Genomic DNA, 6,227 nt, shown 5'->3' with positions numbered 1-6,227 from the left:
CCATTCAGCGAAAGCTGGGTGTTGGGCACCTGCTGGGTCCACCGCAAACACGTGTTGCTCTTCGTCCCTTTGGGGGAAGTGTATGTTGTTTGTAGAGCACTTGCGGTGGTGCAGACGGTTGCCTTTTGATCTGGTTGATAGATCGGCGCTCTCGGTCGCGACGTGACCGCGGTTCGCATCTTCGTAGCAGTGGCTGCCCATGATGGGGTAAGCTGGGGCTAGACTATGCCTGAGGCGTTTCTCGTCCGTATCTCCCAATGGCTAGATTTGGGCGTCGGTGGCAATTGTGTATACGGACTCGTAGATCCCGTTAATCTCGGCGACTAATCAGTGAGTCTGGTGGAGAGTTGTTATTCGTTACATGCCAGAACGCCGCGGCAGTCCTCTAAACACCAGCCGGGGCAGCATCATGAAAGTGAAGCGATTGTTGCGGCCGGGAATTGTCGAAGGACGTCGGCAGGTGAGGCAGGGGCTGCGGGCGAGCATGTTTGCGACATCAACGTGTCGATCGAACGACTCGAGGGAAAAACTGTGGATCGAAGTGTGTAAAGAGCATGGCTTGTCGCCATTTGCCATTACTAGCGAGTCCCTGGAGACGCGGCGGCTTGTTCCCACAACTCGCTGCCCGGGTTCTCACTCGGAGGTGTAGAGAGCCTGTCTACAGAGAGTGGAACGGCCCCTCAAGCGAGGGCTGGGGAATCCCAGCCGAGCTAGACCGGTAAGCCCGACGGAACTGAGAGCAGTGCTGCTCGATGCCCACAGCCCACAGGAGAAACGCAGAGCGGCTAGCTACATTCTCGGGAGCTGGTTCCTGTTGAGGAGAGCAGTGGAGGAGGGAAACAAAAGAGTGGAACTGATATCCACTGGATATTATCCAGGGAGTAGGTGTGAGTAGGGAGCATGGGTGTACGTGCGTACAGGATATCGGGGGAAATCGACCATGAGCTTTGCCCCATAAGAGCAGCTCGAATACTGCTGGATATGAGGCGGATAGAGTATGGGTCTGCGGAAGATCAGCTTCTAGTTGATGCTCTAGCCTCTGCGGAAATCAACTTCACGAGAGTGGTTACGAAGAAACTTGGAGATGGCAGGGATTCGTGGGCCGACCGTTTTGTGCTTGCACAGTCTGCGACGGGGTGGGTGCCACATGCTGGCAAGAGCTGGTTTCGAACGCAGCCAAATCAGAGCGTTTGGACGGTGGTCCAAAGACTCGTCATGCATCGACATATACATCGGAGAGGCACTCCTTGTAATGAGCCCAACCTTTGCCGGATCGGTCTTGCGGGCGAACGAACAGCTGCAGCAGGTGCGAGATGGGAGTTTCCGGATGCGGTCCGGGTCATCGGCGATGGAGCTCCCCACATGCCGCAGAGACGGTGAGCACAGAGATTCGATGGAGACCAGAGAGGCAGGGTTCATAGTTCTCAACCAGGAGAGCGAGGGCTGGCCGCAGATGGTGTCAACTTCGAGCAATGTTGCGAATCATTGGCTCAGAAGGGGCCCTGACCCCTTCTGCTGGCAGCAGCTGCAGACGACGCCTGATTCAGCACGGGCATGGTTGCGCCGTATGCAATTGATGTGATGGCAGAGCTGACTGATAGCAGTAGGAGTTGGGTTGATTCAGCCCAACAGCTCTCTTGTGTTGCAGAAAGTAGAAACAGATCTAGATCATTCAGGAATTCCTCATCTCAGCGGTAGTGTGTCACTGTGCCCCCATCATGCCAGTGATGATCCGGATCCCTTGTTGGGTGAGGCAGGTCCCTTGGTGAGTTGGATGATTGTGGATCTGCTGATGGCAGAGATCATGGCTCCACTCTCCATCGGGACCTCGCGGTATCACGGATCATTTCATGGCCCAAGGGCGGGATCGTCGAGTTCGACAAGTGGGTGGGACTGCGATGAGCGAGGTGCTTTGCACTTTGGTAACATCAGGATGTGATTAGACTTTGGTAGCAAGTTGAAAACATCTTCTGATGACAAACTCATCATCAAGCGCAGATGCAAGTGTTGGGTTTCTCACCGGGGTGAACGGCGTGACCAAGAGGATGCAGCCATTTTACTCTGAATCATCACGTGAATCAGAATCCTTATAACAGCCACTGTGTGTGATTTTCTGGTTCCCGAGGACACCACTCCGATGAGAAAACCTGCGAAACTAGTGTTAGTCGCTGTGACGACTTGCTACATAAGTCACGTACTCACCCGTAGCAACACAGTAGCTAATAACAAGACTTGAGCTCGAGTTGCTTGATCAAGGTTATGACGGACTTGAACATATCTCCTCTCTCTCGCCGAAACTCTTCGAACTTATGTTCACTTCCGAGCCGTAGAAATTCTCACAAGATGATGATGACTCGGTACCTGCCTCTGCAAGCCATCATCTCCAGCACTAGCATTCTCGTACTTCTACCACAGCAGTCGACACTACAATAGTGTATACCTGGGGATCCAACCTTGCTGGTCAATTTGAGGACCTTGTCATCCTCAGCCCAGTAATTCTCATTAGTAGGAGACCTTCATCCTCCTGTTCTTCAACCTGCGAGATTGAACACTACAGTTTAACAGTCGCTTTCATATCGGCCTCTGAAACTCAGAACTATTCTACTCTAGAGAATCCTCTGTAGATTCGTCGTCGGGCTACATGCTTGCCTCACATCGTTGCCAGTTGAGTTGCACTTGTAACAGACACGTCAACAGAGAGCTCCGTGTCGGGTCATCTAGTTGGCTCGAGTGCTGCCACAATGAACCGACAGAGCGAGCAAGACCCTTCTCGCATGATCGACCTTTCACGCGATAAACTCCGGAGAAGCCATTCTAGTCTACAGGTTCAGTCCACCGAACAGAGATATGATTTACTCTGAAGTTGTGCATAACCAAAATGAGCTTAGAATTGGCTGCTTACCGAACTACCCGGATCGTCTTCTCCCGAGATCGGGCAAGATTCAACTCCGGAAGAGATCCAGCCAACTGTACGAAGCGGATTTCATGCCTTCCGTATTACTCTCCAGTTCCCATACACCAAATACCAAAATTTAGCCCGTGTTCACCGAAGCATCATCATGTGAACAATTATTTTTGGTAAATATCGTTGTAAAATACGCAGTGCTTCTAAAACTCGTCAATCGTTTCACGTTGTTGCCATGTTGATCTTACTGAAAGCTGACCTCCCAGCTGTTGAAATTGAACTGGTTCATCATCAGAACAGATGACAGTTTGAGTCGTATTATATACTGCCTATTCGGAGACAGTAATCATTATGAACAGAAGCCACTCAGTGGTTTCGACCGAAATAGAACCTTTTGGAGGAATTTCGCTCTCTATCGTCGAACTAACTTTCTCACTCGCTGACATAATGCATTTACGTAAGCTCAGGCGCCCAATCGAATTCCTCACCCCCATGCGTAGCGGCTATATTCGCCGAATAGATTCCTGAATGATGTAACCTGATTCCACATGTTCCTCTTTCCCAGAGAAGTCCACCATCACTCAGCCACGTCACCATAAATTTTTGTATTCATATTAATGAATAATCACGTGAGATTGAGACTGGAATACCTATAATGTGAGAATACATAGTCAGCCGCCTCAGCTGAGCTCAGGAGCTACCTCACTACAATGTAGCAGCTACGTTATGGGAATCCGAGAAGACTCACTTTTGAAGTGCGCAAAAACCAACAATAACCTCCCTGTTGTCGTATGCTCTTCTGATGAACGATCTGTCCCACATTGAATATCTATACCACCATAGACACGTGAACCGAGCTCCTATGCTCACGCACTCCTATGCTGGCATCCGATCCTCCAAGAGCGTACACTGCACCAAATATCCGCTCTTTTCTACATATCACATTGCACAGTCACAAGACCATTGCCCGCCCATATTGGCAATTTACTAACGCAAAAGGAATGTTCCCGTCAATGCTCCATTTGGTGATTCCGGCGAATAAGCGGTAGTAAGTCTACAGAAATAGTCGTTATATACATGAGGAATTGCTCGGAAAGTAGCCAAGGATGTATTGTCAGTCTACGAGGTAAACAATAAAATCAACCGACAATTTACTCAACTAGAATCTCCGATTCTTCCTCGAGGTTTTGCACGTTTGTTGCTATAATACATATCACGGTCTAGCCGCAGCCTTTCCCTCTTTCCTCTCTCGACAACGCCGCTTGCGGTGGCCACCACCGTCAGTCGACTCCAACTCCCTCAAGTAGTCAACTATTTGGGGATTATCGATTTGCAATCGCCGTTTCACTTTAGCAGCATGTGATTTCTCATCCTCTTTTAGTTGTTTTTCTGTGCGATACACTGCGTTATCCCGCCAGTCCGGATTTGGCGAGCTTGACTTTGGAGTCGGGCAAAATCGACACGGAGGACCAGATGAATACCTGATAATGCTCCTATGAAACGTCCAACCAATACCTATACGTATAATCAGACAAATGTTCACTCGATCCGACTCTCGCGAGAAAAACTTTTCCCAAGGTATTGCAGTCCTCAGCAAGAGGTACGACCCGTTTAATATTACTGATAGCTCCCCAAGGACCCAGGAACTCCCTGGAAATATTCGACTTTATTCCGCATCCATAAGGCCGAACTGTTGCGAAACTTGTCCTTCCATTCAACATGCCTTTTGAACGCAGTCGAGTCTCTAAGGACGCCTCGCGACAACACAACTGCTCCTCGGTCGGTCGTTGGCACCAGCGAAACATGGACTCCTGAGGCGGTGCCAGCCGTTGTGGTCGACGACACAGCGTCTTGGGCCACAGGAGCCTCTGTCGAGATGCTCATCAAGCCGCTAGCCTTGCTACCACCCGAGTCACGCAGAACAAGTTTCGAATCCATACAAAAAACGGAGAAGTCAACTGAACACCCAACTGCAGAGGTGCCCTAGTCCTCGATATAGCTCGTGGTGGTTCAGAGGTCGATAAATTGCACTCTGACATAGTAGAATTCACCTGCATCATAACTACGTCTCGGATGCTTATCGGGTTGAGACGCGAAGAAGCGTCGTCCAAGGTGAGTAGGGCCCGTCTCAAAAGGAAACCTTACTAGCCACCCACAACCGCTAATAGACTCAAGAAGTGACCAATTGCTCAACACGGAGTGTTGGAATGGATCGGATTGCAAACACATCTTGTAAAAGAATAACGCAACCTCGACTTAGTGGTAGTGCAAAGTGCACGAAAATACCACAAGTGAAGACAACGATCGATTAATATGGGCCAGCGTAATGACTAACAGACTTGGTACGACTAACATTAGTGTGATCGGGTGAGGCGAGACGTGACAGCGCTGAATGGGACCGAATCGGATATCACTGGTACATTCGTGGGGATAATATTCACGTACTCATCCGTGAAACGCATAACACCACGCTGCTGAGGCGTGAGAGCCACGAGTACTTGAACGTCTGGGGTGGTGCAGATCCGAATAATCACAGTGCTATACGAAGCTCTGGTGAATTCGTCGATACAATGGCACGATGCGATTTTTCACCTCGCATTGCCAAGAAGGAACGATGGGAGCATGACGTCGTGTATTCCAATATCGGTCTCGATACTTGTGGTCCACAAGTATCGAGTTGTGGAGCACATTGCGATTCAGGTGTCCCCCTAGTTCAGCCCGTATCTTTGGGTTATTCCATTCAACTGCACATACTCAACTCGACTCAAACCTTTCGTCTAAGGTGTTGTATTCCACTTACTGCCTTCAAGGCTCACCAAGCAATACTTTGTTCCATGAAAACGTCCGCTGCGTAGTGACAGTAGATGTGCGATCGACGTCACGCATGTCGCACACGGCGCGTGTAGCTGTCCACTCATGTTAATCCTCTCTTCGTGCTGAACTCATAGCTCTATACGGAAAGAAGTCGCAAGTCACTTGTAAACAACTCGTGAGTAACGAGTACTAACGCAGTGTCTTTTCGCAAAACAACACCCATCCTTCAGTATTTGCATCACCACTGAATTTACTTTATTGAACGCGGAATCATCGGCGCCTATATAATCACAATTGCGCCACCTATTATTTACAAGACTAGCAGATCCCGTCGCTTCGCTCCGAGGGATCTGTAGCTCCTACAGAGGGGAATATTGTCGTGCATTTTGTGAAGTTTTGGTAGAAAGGCAATCGCTTGGTTTCGGAGGTAAAATGTGGACTAAAAGTCGGAGGTCTTGGTTAAGTAGAAGTATACTGTACATGTGTGTTATGTGTATGAAGTGTTTGA

Source organism: Perkinsus marinus (genome assembly GCF_000006405.1).
Source record: "Perkinsus marinus ATCC 50983 genomic scaffold scf_1104296973172, whole genome shotgun sequence".
NCBI lineage: Eukaryota > Perkinsozoa > Perkinsida > Perkinsidae > Perkinsus > Perkinsus marinus.
The sequence above is the reverse complement of the archived record's forward strand: the minus strand, read 5'-3'. Positions refer to the sequence as shown.